Genomic DNA, 17,328 nt, shown 5'->3' with positions numbered 1-17,328 from the left:
AATATTTCTTAAAACTTAGCTGTATAATAAAAATTTTCTTAGAAGTACAAAGAAGATAAACACTTGAAGAAGAGCCGACCGAGAACACAACACAACACGTTTTGTTTGGTGAAGTTACGGTTTAAGATTTTTATAATAAGAAATATATAATAAAAAAATTAAAGTTAGGGCTTAGGTCGGCAGATTCTAAAAAGAAAAAAGAAAAGTGAGGTCAGCCCTAAATATAAGTAGGGACATATTATATTGTAGAATCTTGTTAACAGGTGCCCTTAAAATATTTTAGAAAAATTTTAAGATCACTTTTATGATTAATATAAAAAATGTTAAAAAATTAATTACTTTTTTATTTTCATATAAAAAGTTTCTAAAAATACTTTATAAACCAATGTCTCTAAGGTATCTGTTAATTTTTCTCTATATTGTATTATTCATTCCCTAATTCCTACCTACGCTCACATAGCCTCAAACAAAAAATAGGTATAATTATTATTAATTTAATCAATTGTAAATTCTATCTTAATCTTCTATTATATGTGATCTGATTGTTGCGGTATTCAAAGTATATTATAAGCATGTTGGAAGAAGAAGTTTCCTCTGTCCAATGGAAGATATAGCGAAAGTAATACTAGCATAGTTCTCATCAAGGAAAATAAGGTTCAGATGAGAAAGACCAGTCTATGGTAGTTGTCTTGGCACTACTCCTTGGCAGCCCTGCATTTCTTAATATCCTATTCTTCATAGCTAGTATTGTGCTAAGAAGCACGGGTGCGTTTCAAGATTCGGGTGCGGATGCTGGACTCGACAATTTTTTAAAAAGTAGAGTGCGGATAAGGCGGAGTGCGGCAATTAAAAAATTATTAAAAATGTTTTTATTTATATTTTCTATATATTTTTACTATTAAAATATTTTAAAAAAATTATTTTAAAAAAAAATTATGCTGTGGAGGGTAAAACGAAGGCCACATAAGTGAAAAATTAATGAAGCAACATCAGACTGGTAGTTTTCAACTGAAATTGGAGGACTCCAACTAGGTAAAATCGTAAAGGTACAAAGTCTTGGAGGGTACAAAAAGTGTCAAAGGCATTAGTTCCTGTTCAAAGACAGTGCCATAGACTATGGCCCATAGTATCAAAGTTGAAGGGGAAATTGTTGGAGACTTTCAAGTCCAAGTGAAAAAAAAAAAAAAAAATCCATTGATTGATCAATCGTAGTTCGTAGTGATAGAAAGAAAGATAGAGTGATGAGTGAGGTAGGGGTCCGAGCAGTGGTAGAAGGCATCCACTCGAGTACCACTCAGGCTGTCCTCTTTCTCTCCGGGGGGGTGCATGAATCAAGGCCGAGAGGGGAGATAGAGCACAAAGAGTGAGAGAGAGCTGAAAATTGAAGTGAAGAATGGTGCGTAAGTGTATTTTAAGTACTGAGTTTAGGGTTTGTTATTAAGTTCAAACGGTGCATTTTGCACTTTTTTTTTTTTTTTTTTTTTTTAATTTCGGCTTGAATCAGCGATTTCGCCGATACGGCCCGAGTCGGCGCAAATCAGCCTGATTCAACTCGAATCGACTCAAGTCGGGGGAAAAAAAAAAAAAAAAAACTGGACATGGCACCGATGCGTAGGCAGCGGCATCGAACGCAAGTGCAGCGGCCGTTTTTCCGCGTCCGTACATCCCAGGTATTGTGGCTTTTATCTACTTGTAAAGGAAAAGGCTGAATTCACAATGGAATATTGATAGCACACTTGCAACAAATGTGAGAAGCTATACATATAAAGAGCTCGAAGAAGCAACCAGGGGCTTCAAGCAAACAGTGGGAAAATGTGCTTTCAGAACTGTTAATAAAGGGGTCCTTCCATCAAATTTTAAAATATTTGTTGCAGTCAAGAGATTAGGTAATGTGGTAGAAGAAGGTGAGAAGGAATTCAAAACAAAAGTAAGCGTGATCGGCCAAACTCATCACAAGAATTTAGTTCGTTTGCTCAGTTATTGTGATGAGGGGCAGCACTGGCTTCTAGTATATGAGTACATGAGTAATGGCTCTTTAGCTAGCTTTATCACCAAAGAGTACAAATTGCTTTTGGAATAGCATGAGGCCTAATGTACTTACATGAAGAGTGGAACATCCAAATCATCCACTGTGACATAAAACCTCAAAACATACTCTCGGACGAGTACTATTACATAAAGCCTCAAATCAATTCTTTTTGTAGGTATTATTTCAAGTTTAGCTCAAATCTAATATATTTTCTAGTGGATTCTAAAATTCTCCTTTTGGATTCGAGGATTATTATCTTGAAGCAAACATGCTCTATATCATGTAACTTTCCACTTGGGTCAACTGCATATTTAGCAATCATTTTTAAAGGTTTGGTGCAGCACACCTTATCTTATTTTTATTATGGTATCAGAATTTGGCCAATGTCTCTTTGAAGTGCGTTTGACTTTTAGTTTTTGGTAATTTATTTACATAGTGTTAATTAAAATACATTGTTTTTAGTAATTTTTATATTAAATAGATGATAAAAGACTCAAAACTAGTTTATTTCTAAAATGTTAAAAGTTAGATTATTTTGCAAAAGAGAAAGACCAAAAAACATATTTTAAAATCCAAATGGATAAACAAGATTTGAATCTTTTTAGTAGAATTGTGGTGTGTCTTTGTGTTAAAACCTATTTCTCTCTCCCTTGTGTGTGTGTGTGTTTGTTTCTCAAAAAAAGAATCCGGCTTTCTTATTCCATTATTAGAAACTTTTACTGTCAAACTAAATGTAACCCACATGATAGTAAATAGTCCACTTTTTTTTATTTAATGAATAAATATTGGTCCTCTTATACATTATTCTAATGATACTACTCTCATTTTAGAGCTAGGAGAAAAGTAATTAGTAAGAGTTTTTTCCCTCTTTTCTCTAGTGTAAAATAAATTTTTCCAATTTTGTGTGTATTAGAAAATCTCTGGAAACTTTATTTTGGAGATATGAGGAAGGTAGCGGTTTCTATTGTAAGGTTCATAGCCATGGAACTTGGACTAGAGGCTCAAAAATTCCCCGACACATAAAAGTGAATTATAATGTGCCTCAAATTTGGACAAAGCAAAGCATCACTAGTAGACCAAGTCAACTCCTAATAACTTAAATCGTGAGAATTTTATAATCTGAGTTGGATTCGGTTGAGTTGTGAACAATTTGATGGGCACGGAAGTTTATTAATTTGTCTTATTAATTAACAAATGCATGCTTTTGGCTTTGATGCTTTGAATACTTTGAGCCTCTTTTTTTCTTTATTTTTCAGGGCATATAGTAGAGAAAAAGAATGTTAATCTTGTAATGTTTTATATTTGTAACTTTTTTTTTTCTTTAGATTTTATTAGTCTTTTTTGTAATTTTTTTTTTTTCATTTGTTTCTAAAGATATTCATGTACTTTTTATAACTATTTTATTATATGTCAAATTTCTTTTTCCTTGATTTTTCATTATTTTTCTTGAATTGGTAATTAAAGGACCTTATTCATATGTAAAAGAGAGGTAAAAGAATAAGGAAGAAGGAGGGGGGGAGTTAGGGGTGGAAATAGAGAAATGTACATCATTATATTGTGAAGCTTTTGAAAGAACGTGAATTGTAGAAGAATGATGGTGTTGGGTGAAAAATCAATAGTGTCGTAGAACATGGGATCTATTTCAGACACATCAATCCATTTGGCAAAGTATATATATTAATAAATATCAAACAGATTTCTTTGTTCTTTCTTTATTTCGTTATTTTCTTCCTTGCAATTTTCTTATGCTAAGTTGAAAATATATTGCATGCATTGCATGCCTTATCTTTTTGCCAAAACAACCAAAATCTAAAAGCTGTTGCAAATGTTACAACCTGAGCTGAGAAGGGCCAGTAGGCCTCTTAGATTAAGTCCATTGGAGGGTTCACCATTAAATGCCCAATTTATGACAATTAGATTTTCAGGCTATCAATGAATGAAACTTCAAGCTTCCGATTGTAAAAGTTATGAAAATACTTTGCATTTGTTAAGGTCCTGTATACAGGTGGGCTTCCTGACATGATAAGCTTCTCAACTGGTCCAATATCCACTGATGAATTGGGATAGCAGAAAGTCACGATTGACAGCCTTTGGTTTGACTTGTTCACCACTGCTCTATGATCTGGGGCTTTGTAATTCCCATTGCTTATAATCTACATGATCAAAGAAAATGCTATAAGTTTGTTAACTATGTTTACCTTGCATTTGTACTTTTTCTACTGCAATTTGTAGTCTGTTATCTTCAAATAATTCGGATGTGGTCATGTATTTCAAGGAAGTAATCATTTATTTAACGACAAAGGATTTTACGGTACCATAACTCACATTAAAATTTCAGAATACTAAAGAGATATTATACATAAAAAATTTAAAAACCATAGTTAACAGTACATATCTACAATATTGCTATGACAATCTAACAAATATTAACATGTAACTTGTAGTATTTACCTCCATGATATGGCCAAGGTTTACAACAATTGCACCATTGACAGGTTCAACATTAACCCAGTTTTCGTCTTTCAAAACCTGCAATCCTGGCGTGTCGCCGCACTCAAGTAAAAGAGTTATACAGGAGATGTCAGCATGTCGATTAAGCCCAATAACACGCTCAGGTTCAGGACGAGGAGTCGCCGCACTCAAGTAAAAGAGTTATACAGGAGATGTCAGCATGTCGATTAAGCCCAATAACACGCTCAGGTTCAGGACGAGGAGGATAGAAATTCATCCTTACTTAGTACTTTCCTTCTTTATAAATGTTTATTTGGCAAAAATTATTTTTACCAACTTATTTTACTATTCAGTTTATTTTTGCTACTATTTATGGATCTTACTGTACTATTTCAGCTAACTTTTACGTTTATCTAAAGTACTTTCAGCAAAAAGTTTTCAGTTTCAACAAAATAAGCGGATCCCAAATAAACCCTAAGTGTCACAAATTAAATTTTTAAACCTCAAGTCCAAGCCCCATGGTTATGAACCTCACAATAGAAACTGCCACATTACTCATATCTTCAGAATAAGTTTCCAAAGTTTTTCTAATTCACACCAATTAAATTGAAAAAATAAAAAATTATACTCCAAAAAAGGAAAAAAAATGTTTAAGTACTTTTTCCAAACTCTAAAATATGAATAATGAATAAGAAGACTATTTATTATTATGTGAATTCAATTTAACTCGGTATTGATACCCATTTTCGCGACACATTTTGTATAAACCCGATTCAATCAAGCTCCACTTCCTTGTGGCTTAATTCATGTATTGTATTATATTTTATTCTTTTAAGCATGGCCCTAGCCTATGCAACTTACTAGGGAAATTTGAGTAAATGTGGTTTGGAGGGTATAAATCGGTTTCCTTTCAGACCTTTTGCATGAGCCCAGCCCATGCACGCTACCAAGTGGGCAAGAGACACTAATAACACCTCTGGCTCATGGAAAAAGTCTTGTACACGAAACTTCCACCCCAAAAGAGCTTTTATGCTCTGGTTGACTGTGGCCTAACTTTTCTGCTCTACCATTTTTTGCCTAAAACACATAGCTGACCTTAAGTGGCATGCTTTGTCTGCTGCAACAACCAAATGCAATCTCCAAGGACTTTCCATGTCTAGGAAACATCAACCCATGAATTAAGGATACTTTATTTCCCAAATTATGCAAAAGCAAGGCATCCCTCTTACCCAGTTAAATCAAACCTGGTCATAACTTCTTTGATTGATATCTTGGGGTTCAAAGCCTCTTTTATTGACCAAAATCAGTCACTTAGAGCACTCCAAGTTCATTACAAAAGGCCTCAATCAGATTCTAAAGGAACAAAACCACATTTTCCCTATAGAGCTGAAACTTGAAAGCAAAAGACCACTAAGTCAAGAAACATTCTCACAATTCTGAACTTTAGAGATGGAAATATGGGTACAAGGTAACCTTCCCTCTCTTCCTCACAACCTCTCTCAATTTCCTCTTCTCGCTGACTATGGGTCAAACTTTCGAACCTGTTATGTTTTTATGTTTTTTCTACACTTTTGTTAAACCCATTCAACCAACTAACATTTTCGCAATTCTGAAGCATAGGGGTGGAAATATGGGTGCAGGGGAACCTTCCTTCTCTTCCTGACAACCTCTTTCAATTTCCTCTTCTTGTTGACTGTGGGTCCAACTTTCAGACCTGTTATGTTTTTATGTTTTTTCTGCACTTTTTTTATTAGCATTTTGATTCTCTCTTGTCAAAACACCATTAGCCTTTTGTTTATTATACTTTTGGAACTTTTGGCTTGATTCTCCACAATAAACACTTCTAAAGAATCCAAGGGAAGATTTGGGCCGTTCTCACATTTCAACCCTTGTCACAAAAATGTTCCCGACACTCGGCAAGTAAAATCTCTTAAAATTAAATAAGGGATTTGGATTCAAATTTCACCTGCACTGAAAAAAAATTCAGTGTAGGTATATCATAGAGTCCAATCCTATCATATATATATATATATATATATATATAAGACCTTCTAGTTTAGAATATCCTAGATATTTTAGGAATACCGTTAATACTATAGACAACACTTTGGGAAAAGAAAATCCACTTCACCCATATATGATGACTTAGATAAATTTATGCTTAAGCTAGCATCCCATCATGTGAGCATATTGCTAGGTGTCTATATCTATATGCATGAATCATACGTGTAGGTATATCAATTGGTCAATCGTATGACTCAGTTAGAATTTACCTGAACTCTTGAGGGTTTTCTGGCCAGAAATTCAAATTTCGATTTTGAAGGGAAAGAGTTTTGAGGAAGAGCATGTCATTCCACGGTAGCTTTTGTTTCACAGAAGTTACAAATGCTTGACCATAACCTTCTAGACTTCCTGGTTTCTGAGCACAACGTTTCTTCTCTTGCAAAGGAAGGTCAAAGAACTTTTGAGCTTGCTCTCTCATGTTGCTTAGTGATTCATCAAAAACTCCGTGGTTTATTATTTGTGAAAACTCGAATTGTATGAAAACACAAGAGCTGTTTAGACCCCCAAATTAAAAATTACGGCTCAGTTGATTTTTCTCTAACTTAGATTAAGGGCGAAATAGAGTAAATGCGAGCGAAAAAACAATAAACTACTCTAAGCCATATACATCAAATATCAACAATAAAATGAAAACTAAAAGAGTGGGGAAGAAGGATGCAAACACAAATAACACCGAGATGTGTTATCGAAGAGGAAACTGAAGAACTCGGCGAAAAACCTCTCCGCCACCCTCCAACTAGTAATCGATCTACTAGATAATAAAGTTGGAGTACATGAATAACAAAAGACCCTCCAAGTCTAACCTACCCAATGTACTTGAGCCCTCCAAGCTCCTGCTACCAACTGACTTAACAAAGCCTTGTCTTCTCTAGCTCTCTGGATCACACAATACGCCCAATTGCATCCGCCTAGCCTCACCGGCTTCTTTTGGCAAATCTCCAAAGCTTCCCAAGTTCCAAAACACTCTCTACACTCTGAATAGGTGTGAGTTATGTTTGAATACAAATCTCCTCTCAATGTATGAGAATGGGAGAGGGAAGGAGAAGAGGCTAGAATGATTTATCACTAAGGATAAGTTGCTCTCTCTCTCTAAAGGATGGGTGTGTTTAATTAAGTTTGAGTCTTCACCAACTTAATACTAAACTCAATACAATAAAATCTCACAAAATACAAGAAACAAAATTAAAGCAATTACAACACTTTTTGTCATGAAATAAAGCCAATATAAAACATAGTTGTAAATCACAACTTTACCATATGCAAGATTAAGGAATAAACAAACTATTGAATCATGTTTAAAGTTTAGCAATGATTAGTACATACAGTGTTTTAACCCTAGTAAACATCATCATATATGATTGGACTTGTAATAATGCATTATTAATACTCAAAAAATTGACTTGTTTGGATCTTTCCTGAAATTGAAACTTGTCTTAATGTGGCTATGGATAGAGTTAAGTGATATTCATTTCTAAAGCACATGTAAAACACATGGTGGGTCTCACCATTTTAACATCTCTTACTAATTAGTATATAAGTGGAAGAAATATTACTTTTATTATTTTGTTTTATATTTTGGACCAGAACTCTTATTTTTTATATTGAAAAAAAAAAAAAAAAAAAAAAAAAAAAAGATCTTGGGCATGTGAGTTTATTGTCTCCGACTCTCTGGTCCGCTTGAACCCTATTCATGAATGATGTGGAAACATGCACATAATTAATGGGATATATTAATGTTTGAACTCTCAACTTCAAACACATAAGGTAAAGAGTTGGTAGACTTCTTACCACTAAAGCATCTCCACAGGTGGTGCTTACTATATAATTACCCTAATAATAATAATAATAATAATAATAATAAGTAATTACTTTTGACTCAGCCAACAAGCTTTCGATTCTTTTTGACTCTATTATATTGAAAAATCAAATTAGCATAACTGAAGGAGGCAAAAAGGCTTATTGTCTTGGCAAACGGTAAGGAATTATGGCTAACAAATTTTCAATCAGAAGACCTTCATGTCATGAATGCATTCCTTGTCTACTATTTTACTCTCCTTTTTTTTTTCTCTCTCTCTCTCTCTCTCTCTCTTCTTTTTTGAAAAATATGAAAAACTATCAGTCAAAGGGCAATAAAATTTTCTTTAAAAAAAATACTTTTAGAACACTCTCCCTTCAATTTAATTTACAATTATTCTGAGAGATTCAAGATAGCTGCACAGAAACTCTGGCTTGTCTCTGTCATATGCTTGTAATTTATACATATCTTCTTGACTGAAATTTTCCTTTCTATCCTTACTCGTCATGCAGGCATGATGGTGTTTTTTTATCTATTATCTATTACTTCATTTAGAAGAAAAAAAAACAAAAAAACAAAAACAAAAACAAAATTAAGGCAAGCAAAATATTTTATTATTTCATAAATTAGACTTTATGCATGCATATATGGTTCACTAGGAACTGCTTTCTCAATTGTTTAGTAATATCCTAAAGTGCCAGTGTACATTGAATTTTGAAATTATGTTAACTAGCTACTTAATTAGATATATATATATATATATATATATATATATATATGGAAAACAAAGAATAATAATATAATTAATGAGATTGCATCTTAATGAACTGTAACATGAACTCTGCACAGTGCACATGAAAACAAACATAACCTATTTGAGCCACATATATAAGTTACAATCTATTTAAGCCACATATACAAGTCATAATCATTATCACTTTGTTGGACATCTGATTTGCCTTCAAGAGCCCTTGAAGTTCTTGCGATCTATTTCATATCATAGAAAGTTGCTTTTAAGAAGAAAGCATGGTCTTTTGAAACTCATTAATTAGTAAAGAATTTTGAGAATAAAGATAAGAGAAGAAGAAGGAGAAAGTGCAATTATAGAAGGTGAATTTTGATCAATAGGAAGAGCTTCATTAGTATATGAACAACAAAAGCCATAAACAAGCATGTTTTGATTAGAAATATCTAAGCAAAATATTCCTCAAGATCATATTTTTCTAAGGTAATGAAGGAAAATGAAAGAAAAGCAATATATATTACCTAATGTTCTCATATTATAAGAAGAAGAAGAAGAAAGAACAACAACAAAAAAGAAGTACTAGTGCCTAATGTTTTTGTATTAATTACCTGAAAAACTCCCCATTCTTGACATGCAGAGTGAAGCTTTTGGAGCTCTTTTTCGTTGAATTCTGGGTTGACCAACTTGTTCATATCAATCAAAGGTACACGAAGAAAAGGATTGGAAGGAGTTATCTCGTCCAAGTCATCCCTTACATATTTAAGTGGCACCTTATCAAGCCTTTGGATTGCAAGCTCTTGAACACTTGGAACTGGTAGAGACCATTCAAGGCTCTCTGAAGGTGTCAAAAGCCATTACTCAAACTCTTTTGGTTTTTGTTTAATGAACTGGATATTGTGCTATAGTCTTAGGAGAAATTATTAGGTCCACCAGGAGGACTATTGACGTGGTCCTCCTGACCTCTCAACTAATAAAATGTTATTATTTATGCAAATATAACATCATCTAGTGTTTTTTATTTTTTATTCATTATGCTAATTAGGAAACTCACACATACATTTATATAGATGGTATCATCTCATTGGTCAGGGAGGACCACATCAGCAGTCCTCTCGGTGTAAATAATAATTTCTCATAGTCTTCAAAACCCTTACCAAAAATTAAGAAAGAGAGTGTTGTTTTTGGCTTTTTTTATTAATTACCTATTTTGGTGTCATAATGAGGTTTGAGAATATTAAAAACCCCGCATGTTGTTTAAGATGCTGTTTACTTTGAATAAATTGCTTCAAAAGTTTCTACTAGAGGAGTTGAATATTGAATAATCAACTATAGGTTATAAAGTTCAAAGGCCTTATAACTGAATTGGCACATCTCCATGCATAAAATCCTTGGGGGTCTAGGAGGGAAAGGGTTCGAACTGCAAGGTTAGCAGCATGATGTAATTATCTTTATTAAAAAAAAAAAAAAAATTATAGGCTATAAAGTATGTACTTGTCTAAAACTAATTAGTGTTCATATTATTGTTGTGATGAAACAAAAGGAAACAAAAATATGTATAGTTGTGATTCTTTTATCTCAAGTTTAGTAATCCTACATTCAAAAAAAAAAAAATTCAGCAATCCTTTTTATTTAAAAATAAAATCAATGATCCTTAATTTTTTTTTTTAAATGCAGAAAAAAAAAAGATTTTCTCCATTTGATAAATTCATTTTATGATATACATTAAATATTACAAATATAAATATGTACCAAATGTATTATAATATTGCTAAATATTCAATATGATTTAAATCAAATCTTATATTTGTGTTACGTTTTCTTTATATGGAAAACAAATGTTCAAATCTCTCTTCTACTTGTTATAATAATTGATTATAAAATAAATAACACTAATAAGTGTTGTATCATTTAAAAGTTTAAATGATGTGGTATTTTGTATAATTAATCTTGAAATTGACTCTCTTCATTCTAAGTGAAATTAAGAGGATCTTGTTCCTCAAATCCACTTATTAGACTTTCGTTTTAGGAAGTATGAAATGGATTATGACAATTAAAAGAATTTTTTCCTATTTCAATCAATTTTAATCGCAGCGATAATTTAGATAACAAGAATTAATATTGTTAAGCTAATAATAAAATCAAAAAGCAGTACAAAAATCCTATAATAAAAGTCATTTTGAAACTATAAAATACCTTAGCAGAGTAAAAGTCTTTTTTGTTTATGGAAAAGTAAAGAGTCTTTTTGAAACGTTTTTCCTTTAAATCTATCCACCTCTTTAAGCCCAAAGACAAAAATAAAATAAAATAAATAAACCATCCACCTCCTACGCATAGATAGCATAGTTCATTTTCTAAACGAATTTAAAAGATTTCTTTATTTTTATTTACATTTTAAAGCTCATGTACAAGATCCCTAGCTATATTATAATTTTTTTGCTGGAGTCTTGTGGGTCCAACTATGGTCGAAACACAACAACAAATAGTGTAAGTACTGTGTGAGTCGGATGTCTCAATGACATGTGGGTCCCACGTGTCATTGAGACATACATCTCATACCAGAATTTTTCCAACTAAAAATATTAGAACCTATGAACCTAAGAAGAAACTAGCCTCCTGTCTCTCTTTTTTTTTCTTTTTTTGCCCTGAATCTTAAGACGTAGTTTAAAAAGTATTTATTATATATTAAAAAAGGTAAATAATGTTTACAGTTAATAGATCTTGACAAGAAGATAATATTAAAAACGATTTTTTTTTTTTTTGAGAATGAATTAAAAAAAATTTTAAAGTAAGATTTTTTTTTTTTTTTTGGTGAGATAAAAGATAGATATAAAGTAAGAGATGTTAGTTGCAAGCTTTTATATTTAATGGACCAAAATAACAAAGAACCAAAACTTGAGGGACCAAAAAGTATTATAACTTTTTTTATGAGAAACATAGAGGCAAACTTCATTAAAAAAATAAAAAGTATTAGAACCTAATTAAAAACTTTTGCATTGATGTTATTGAATCATAAGCTAGTGTCATTATACCCAGTTGTCCTAGATGAGAAAATGTCTTTTGAAGTGTCATGATTGGCTGATCTCTTCCTCAACATGGATTAAAAAGGTAAGTATAAAATACACATTCATCTTGGATTTCAATTGTGACTTAAAAAAGGCAATAAGATGGTACTAATATTCCTTCACATTCATCTTGGATCACATCTTCCTATCTCTTCCCCCTCAAATTGAGTAATAATGATGATGATGATGATGCATCATCACACCAGGAATTCAAACATGTAACACTGTTGGTGAGATTTGAGTGCTAAGGATCCAAACTTGCAAGATAAAATTACTTATTACTTCCTAGAATTCTGTTAGTTATTTGGTTTCTTGTGTTCAAAATAGGAACATATGAATCACTTTTTCTTGTGAACATTCCTCCAAGAGGCATAAATTTTTTTTTTTAGGTAAAAAAGCCTAAAACATATAAAAACAAGCCAACAGGTAAAAAATTTACCGAGCTTGCAACTTCAATGGAGACCACCGGAATAGTACTAACCCGCTCAGCAAGTAGAACGTCATACACAACTCTGGGACCCACTTGTTTCAAGCGAGATGGTGTATGGTGTATACACCTAAGACAAGGAATAATTTTCCGTTAACTTAACTCAATAATAATATATATAGAACTCCAAGGTTAAAAAAAATAAAATAAAATAAAAAGGTTAAATTATATTAAAAAGTAAAAACAAGTTAACAAGTAAAATTTACTGAGCTGACGGCTTTATTTTAAAAAAAAATTTCTTTTTCGTCCCAATTTGTTTATCCTATTTAAAAAGTCAAACTTTTAAAGGGAACATCATTTATTGTCTTATCTGCCTTATAAAAATATATAAGTTTACAAAACTACCCTTAAATAAATTTATTAGCTTTTTAAAAAAGACTTATTCTTAATGAGGCAACTAAAATTAAATTGATTTTTTTAAATATTAGTTAGTTTTCTTTTCAAACAGTTTTGAAAATAAAGTAGGGGTATAATAGGAACATTAGTAAACTAATAATTTTTATTTTTAGAAATACAACAATATTTTGAAACATCCCAAAATGGTATAGAGGACAAACAAATTGGGACAAAAATAGTATAAAAAAAAAATACTAAGCTAACGACTTCCATGGAGACCATTGGAAGTGTACTAACCCACTAGGCAAGTAGGTCACACGCAAATGTGAGACCCCCTTTCTGTATGAGTGATGATGTATACACCTGAAATAAGGTATAAATTTTGTTATCATGACTCAATAATAATATATAGAACTCCAAGATAAATAAAAAATTTAAAAACAAAGCTTAAGAATCTATTTAGAATCTGCTTATTTTGTCAAAATTGAAAACTTTTTACTGAAAATACCGTAAATATAAGTAAAAAACCAAAATATTACAGCGAAACTCATAAATAGTACCAAAAAGTACAATAAGATTTATAAATAATAAAAAAAAATAAATTAAATAGTAAAATAAATTGACATAAATAGTCTTTATCAAACAGAATCTTAAAAACATATAAAAACAACACAATAAGTAAAATTTACCAAGCTGCCAACTTCAGTGGGTACCCCCAAAACTGTACTAATCCACTCTAGAGTGGGTACCCCCAAAACTGTACTAATCCACTCTAGATTATACCCCATCGGAGGTTGGTCCTAAAGCACAACTTTCTTTTTTGAAGCACAACTTTCTATTTATTATTAGTTTATAAAAATATATAATAAAAGAGTAGCAGCACAGTCCCCATGAAATCCCCCTTAATCATGATTAATACTTCTTAAATCATTTTTTAATATACGTTATATTGAATAAAAAATAAAAACCAATTTTCTCTGTTTAGTGTGCTTTGTATTGGCTGAAAAAACTAGTTTTTTTTTATACTATTTAGCTTATTTTTGTTATTATTCATGAATCCTATTGTAATTTTTGATACTGTTTATGAGTCCCACTATACTAAGTATTGGTTTGAATCCGCGTTTCCAAACTCACGTTTGTGTTTTCTACCGATTTTTTTTTTTAGCGCATAAACAGTAACATCACATGTGAGTACTGTGCAGGGGCCAAAAGACATTGTTCACGCACTGTTCATGGGTCCCACGACACTATTCACCCATTTAAAAATTATTTTACTACATTGTTTTCAGTTTTCAGTTTCAGCAAAAATAATTTGTATCCAAAGTCCAAACGGACCTTAAATGTATGTTTGAAAACAGCTTATTTAGCTGAAACTAAAAATTTTTTGCTGAAAGTATGTAAATAAAACTAAAAGGTAGTTGAAATAGTACACTGACACCTATAAATAATATCAGAAAATACAATGAAACCCATAAATAATAGTCAAAATAAACCAAATAGTAAAAAAACTAGTTTTTTAACTCAATACCAAACAAACACTTATTGAACCACATCCAAAATTAATTCATAAGCACATTTATCGAACCATTTCTTTATCTTCGGTTGTTCTGATCGGCTTTTCTTTGTAATTTTTGGTCCATTTCCTTTTAATGGAACATCTCTTTTTTGCACTCCCTGAGTGCCTACTTCATTTCCTTTTAAAATTTTAAATTTTTTTTTTTGCCAGAATTAATATATTTAAAGATTTTTTTTTTTTTTTTTATAGATTCTCAAAAAAAAAAAAAATTTTTTTTTATACTTTGGCAATCTCTTTGTTTTGTAGAAAATTGGATATTCTAAGTTTAAGTATTCATTGAATTGGAACATTTAAAGAAAAACTTATGTGACAAATGAGAATATATATATATATATAAAAGTATATTACCAATACACACCCAATCATTTTTACATGCTTTAACATATACAATGTTTTCATAAATAAAATAAAACATATACAATGTAATATAAGAGAAATAAAATAATGAAAAAAGCTAAATGAAATTTTTTTCTCTTCTGTATGTATGATAAAGTAGAGTATGTCCTAAACTTTAAATCATAAAATTCATAGCATCTTCAAATGAAAACAAATATATTTATGCATTCTTATACCCCGAACTCACTAAATGAAAAATAAATAATAATTTTTCTTTTATTTTTTTTTAAAGACGATTATGAATGAGATTTACTTATCATACATATTATATAAAATTGAAGCCTAATGAAAATCTAAATTCAATCCCAATTTGCTTCTAATTGTAATCTAATTTGATACCAAGTTTTTCTCAAAAAAAAAAACAAAATTGATACCAAGTTTACATTTTAATTTAATTAATTTTTGGGCCAATGTATATATTCACTAGCGTCACTGCGTCAGTGTCCAGGAAAATTATTGTGTACTCCCGGAGTACCATAAATGCGTACTCCCTCCTCTCACATGAATGGTGGGTCCCACTAATTAAATTCATGGTGGGACCCACCATTCATGTGAGAGGAGGGAGTACGCATTTATTGTACTCCGGGAGTACCTAATAATTTTCCCAGTGTCCACAGACCTGATCCTTCCTCCACACACGAGGATAGGGTCGAACTATGCAATCAAAGGAGGACAGGCTGCTTCATGGATTGTCTCAATATTAAAATCGAAGATACCACAATAATCATACACATTTACCATGTCAACTACCTTATTATCACTGCACTCTTCAACATTACCAAACATAAGTTTTTACTTTAAAACAATACATACACACACAATATAAACTTCCATAATTTTTTTTTTTTTTTAAATCAACCTATACCACACATGTTTCACCCTCCCATTGGTTCACTTAACCAAAATTATAAAAAAATTAAAAAATTAAAAAAATAAAACAAAACAAAACAAAAATCACCTACTCTACTTAATCTAAACTCAAGCTATAAATCACGGTTTAAAAAAAAAATGTTTAAACCCCACATTTTAGGGTAATGGAAATGGAATGTAACACTAACAAAAAAATTTATGTAAGGTTATTACATTAAAGTGTGACAATTTGATTTATTTGTTTTTAATGGGTGTAGATGTCGTGTCATATCCAATCAAATTGCCTTGTTATCAAATTTTAACTACTTATCAAATTTTAAAGAGATAAACTTATAAAAATATCCTCTCTCTTTTTTTAAGCAATACTTGTACAAATATGAAAGGCCGAAAGTGGGACAAAAAAAGAGTAAAGCACTTGTGGGGGAGGATTTTGTTCCACGCCCCGCAAGCTTATTGTCCTCTTTGGGAAGCCAAGTCCGAAAGGTTTTGGTTCTCGGCCCCAAGTATGGAATTCCAGGATTTTCACCTCAGGCCAAGGGGTGTAGTAGTGGTACACTCATGGTTGCTCCAAGGGCTTATAAGCCATGAGTGGGGCGCATCTCCAACCGATGTGGGACAAATGTGTCAAGCCAAAATAGCTACAAGGCAAAGCCCTTGACCTGAGGTCAAAATCCTGGACTTCCATACTCGGGGCCGAGAACCAAAACCCTGCGGACTTAGCTCCCCAAAGAGGACAATAAGCTTGCGGGGCGTGGAACAAAATCCTCCCCCACAAAAAGGCACTTTTGAGGGGATGTGCCCCATCAAGAGTATTGTTCGCTTTGGGGCAAGGGTGAGATTGGACCTGCCATGTCCGCGCCGCATGATACCCGTACGGCTTTGTTACCCTCCAGGGGCACGCCTCTACCACTACTACACATGTGTAGCATGTGTAGTAGTGGTACACTCATGGTTGCTCCAAAGGCTTATAAGCCATGAGTAGGGTGCATCTCCAACCGATGTAGGACAAAGGTGTCAAGCCAAAATAGCTACAATGCAAAGCCCTTGGCCTGAGGTGAAAATCCTGGACTTCCATACTCGGGGCCGAGAACCAAAACCTTGCGGGCTTGGCTCCCCAAAGAGGACAATAAGCTTGCGGGGCGTGGAACAAAATCCTCCCCCACAGTACTATTATAGTATTATGCTATTAAGTAAAAGGATGAAAAATGAGGATAATTTTGTACTTTTTTCTTTAGGGTCCATTTGGGAGTTTATAAAAGAATGGAATGGAATGATCATTAAAGGAATGGAATGGAATGGAATAGAATGGAATGGATTTAGTAGGGAAAGGAATGGAATGGAATGGAATGGAATGTGATTTAAAAATCTTGTTTGGATGTTATAAAATAAAGGAATGGAATGGAATGGAATGGAAAGTAAGTAACAACGTTTGGGAGTGACATTGGAAGGAATGGAATGGAATCATTTTATAATAACATTACTATTATACCCTTCATTTTAAAGAATATAAAAAATAA

General features: G+C 32.2%; 1 pseudogene; it reads right to left on the bottom strand.

Annotated features, from left to right (window-relative positions):
- Positions 1–3,942: 3,942 nt before the first annotated feature.
- On the bottom strand, positions 3,943–16,731 carry LOC115987700 (annotated as a pseudogene).
- Positions 16,732–17,328: the final 597 nt, after the last annotated feature.

The sequence above is a fragment of the Quercus lobata genome, chromosome 4, assembly GCF_001633185.2.
Source record: "Quercus lobata isolate SW786 chromosome 4, ValleyOak3.0 Primary Assembly, whole genome shotgun sequence".
NCBI lineage: Eukaryota > Viridiplantae > Streptophyta > Magnoliopsida > Fagales > Fagaceae > Quercus > Quercus lobata.
The sequence above is the reverse complement of the archived record's forward strand: the minus strand, read 5'-3'. Positions and strand labels throughout refer to the sequence as shown.